The sequence below is a fragment of the Anneissia japonica genome, unplaced genomic scaffold (assembly GCF_011630105.1).
Source record: "Anneissia japonica isolate Jap-2015-1 unplaced genomic scaffold, ASM1163010v1 scaffold142_len1259957_cov175, whole genome shotgun sequence".
Lineage (NCBI taxonomy): Eukaryota > Metazoa > Echinodermata > Crinoidea > Comatulida > Comatulidae > Anneissia > Anneissia japonica.
Window position 1 is genome coordinate 329,016 of NW_022684560.1, and position 4,358 is coordinate 333,373.

Sequence of the window (4,358 nt, forward strand, 5' to 3'; positions counted from 1 at the left end):
GAAACACTGTTTTGGCTCGACGTCGTAATAATTATGTACGAAAGTGTATTCTTCAGACCTATCAGTTCATCGATCTATGGAAGAAAGAATCTAAATACTCATTAATGTTGGAATATAGAATACATGCCAAGTTGGAGATAGCTAGAGGCTTGAGATTTAACAGGAAATAACCCAATTGACGTGAGTCAAGGGCCCGTCCAAGAGCCCCGAAAAATGTTGGGCTTAGATGCTCTCTGGGTACTCTGAATATTTCTAGTGCTGAAATTAAACCTTAAAAATGAGTAGCTATAACAGGAACGATAGAATTTTAGATGATCTGGGCCTGATAAAATATAGAATTGCGAAGGTTTATATTATTTGATAAAAAGTTTGAGTTTAATCAAATAAAGCTTGAGATTAGTGGAAAAGCGCAAGATTTTAGAGGAGTGGCTTGAGCTTGAGGTTTGTTCGAAAAACGTGAGGTTCACGCCGGATGCGTGAGATTTGGTATGATATAGGCCCTGTCTCTTATACACATCTAGATGTGTATAAGAGACAGGGTTTGAAATGTCGTGCAACAAAATTTAAATTAAATTAAATTAGAATTAAAAGAAAGCGTTTATGCTCTACATACAGTATGAGTACAGGAATTATTACACAAGCTTAATGCTTAAAAAATCAAATATAATACCGTAATTACCGTAATACCATAATCAAATGCGTCACTGATCTTTTATGCATAGGCCACTCCCCCTTGTCAGTATGAAAACAGATCTATCATGTAATGATGATGATGATGATGGTAATGTTTGATGATGTTTAGTACAGTACTTTTCCATCAGTCATCTCACAATAAAAGATGATGCAATATTTTCTCAAGTTATATACAAAATTGTCTCTTTATTATATCCCACAAGAATGTGGCAGCGATTTGACAGCAAACACATGACCTATTTATTATATTACTACTGTACAGTAGGTCATAACCTGGTCATAACTCAGCTCTTTTGTACTGTAGTGCTCCATTCATACATCTCTCCTTTGTTTAGTCAATACAATACAATATTTATTGGATAACACTTTTATAACAGTGGCACACGTTAGACAAATTCTAACGGTGCATCCAGAAAAGAACAAAGCAACAGAAATAAAAAAAATTAAATTCTTTTAATTATGAGAGATTTACAGATAACTCAAATAACATTATTGCCCACCCACCAATCAAATTAAACACTTAAAATAAACTACAAACAAAACAAGAATGACTGGTTTGAAATGTCGTGCAACAAAATTTAAATTAAATTAAATTAGAATTAAAAGAAAGCGTTTATGCTCTACATACAGTATGAGTACAGGAATTATTACACAAGCTTAATGCTTAAAAAATCAAATATAATACCGTAATTACCGTAATACCATAATCAAATGCGTCACTGATCTTTTATGCATAGGCCACTCCCCCTTGTCAGTATGAAAACAGATCTATCATGTGATGATGATGATGGTGAAGATGTGATGTTTGGTGTTTAGTACAGTACTTTTCCATCAGTCATCTCACAATAAAAGATGATGCAATATTTTCTCAAGTTATATACAAAATTGTCTCTCTATTATATCCCACAAGAATGTGGCAGCGATTTGACAGCAAACACATGACCTATTTATTATATTACTACTGTACAGTAGGTCATAACCTGGTCATAACTCAGCTCTTTTGTACTGTAGTGCTCCATTCATACATCTCTCCTTTGTTTAGTCATCAAATGCGTCACTGATCTTTTATGCGTAGGCCACTCCCCCTTGTCAGTATGAAAACAGATCTATCATGTGATGATGATGATGGTGAAGATGTAATGTTTGATGTTTAGTACAGTACTTTTCCATTAGTCATCTCACAATAAAAGATTATGCAATATTTTCTCAAATTATATACAAAAGTGTCTCTTTATTACAGTATATCTCACAAGAATGTGTGCTGATTTATATAATTAAAATTCTTAATGTTAAACAATGACTTTATACGAAAATGTTTAATTAAGTAATTGTTAAACATTGAAAAGTCTGAGAGTGCATTTCCAACCATCTGCAGTAGAGGGTGCCATCTCGCCTATATCCCGCCATGATGGGGGCTGAGATTCTGTATGTAATATCTCTCAATGTTTTACCCTTGACAAGCCTAACTATTATTTTCATTCTTATAAGGCTTCAGTAGGCCTATCATACATTGTAATTTTAGATTTTAAACAGGACAATAACACTAGGCTTCGGTTGCAAAGAAGGAAACTAATAAATATTATAAAACAATGTACAGTATTTACATTATTTTTTGTAAATTATGCAAACTTAAACATAAATAATAATAAGTAAGACATAAAAAAAGTATGTTTGCTCTCACTGAAGGCAGTATTTTTTTTTTTACTGAAAGTGTAAATTATTATTGGATATGTTCAATACATGTTGTTGAAATTACTTTTGGTGGCAGCGATTTGACAGCAAACACCTTTTTAAGGAGCTGATATGCTCTACATACTGTTTATAAACAATATTCTTAATGCTAACTGCATAGATATTCCTGTTCATCTACACAAATTATATAATGCTATTCGTAGCTCAAAATATCGCAAATCAGTCTGATCTGTGGTTTATAAACAAACACTTGTGTATTCCTAGATAGATATCAAATTGTTGTATACAATTTTTTATTTTTATTTAGTTAATTTATTTATTTATTAACCAAATCAACAGCAGACATAAATCCGCCACTTAATTACAGAATGGTACACAAGACAGGAAACAGAAAACACTTATCTTATTATAAGATATACTTAATCTACTAATAACCCTTTTTTTAAAACATTAACTCTACTAAAAGGAATATTAAAAACATTGTTATTTCTTAAATTACCAACTGGAACACAGAGGCCAAAACAAGAAACTAAATCACAATCACAAATGGAATGCATACATAGATAACGTTTAAAAAAAAAAAATTATAATAAAATATATAATGTAAATTTAGTGTACTGACAGTGTAGGCAATGGCTGTGCCACTGGCTGTGTCTGACGGGGTTGGTCCAACAGAGGGTCTGACATGACAATTTCAGGTGGTGTCCAAAGGTGTAATTTGGGTGGGCCTAAGGGGCTTTCCACTCTGCTGCCTAAAGAAACTGGGCAGTGTCAGGCCATTTTAAGTTGTTCGAAGATGTTTTGGAATGTATTTTACAGCAATAAAATCTACTTTTGGCTCTTTGAGTTGTGTCGAATGGGGAGGCCTTTGACTTGTCCAATAGGGACTACATGTCCCTGATTGTGCTACACTGGTTGCAAGGTAACAAAGTATAAAATTACATCATTTTTTTTTTTTTTGCATCACATTTTATTAAAATGAGTATCACCATCAAGATGGATATCCACTAGGCAAATTTATTCGGGCAAAATGAACATTTTTGCTTCCCCCATTGAAAATGTTTAAGTAAAGAAATCAGGATCAAGTAGATAAAAAAAAATCACCTCATATTACCCATTTTTCCGAACTAAACCCCCTCCCCCCACCTTATCATTGAATCAGCCCACTTCATGCACCATCATCAGCTTCCCCATTTCAAGACTACTAGGTATGCCACTGGTTTTATTATTTTTACGTGACTTTTTTATTAGGAATGTAATAACAAGATATAAGGATGCGAAAGTAACAGTCCCAATAAATATTCCTCCAGCTATTTCCAATGCTAATAAAAACCATTCATTTGTAGGATTGTCTTCTTTATGATAAACAGGGATATTGAGTTGTGTGGTCTTCACTTCACTTTCATGTGCAGTTTTGTTCCAATATTCGATTATTTGTGATCCAGTTATAGTTTCAAAACGTCTATAATAACCCTTCAACTGCAATACACAAATATATGTAGCATTTGGAATGACAGATGTAATTGGAACTCTCTTATTAATCAAGAAATGAGTGGCGCTCTCGTATAGAACATCTTCCTCTTCATGAAACATTAACTCAGGGATTGGCAAGAGTTTCTCTGTGATGCAGTGCAGCACAAGTACATCGTTGCTTACTTTCTCCAATTCTATATTTGGATATTCTTTAGCGGGAATTCCAATGACATTTAGAAATGTTTCTGGGGATTCAATCGCATCACCACACACGTACTTGTAGGTTCCTTTATCGTTCCGTTGAGTGGAGTTAATCTCCAAGGAATATTTTCCTGTACTTCTCTCTTCAGAATACTTCAAACGACCATTTTCCTCAATAGTATTGCCATTTTTTAGCCATTGGCATGTGCTATTTTCTGGGAGTTCTTTTATCGAAATGTGCGTAGTTATTGATGTAACTTTTCCTTCAGTTCCGTTTACTTGGTCTCTTATACACATCT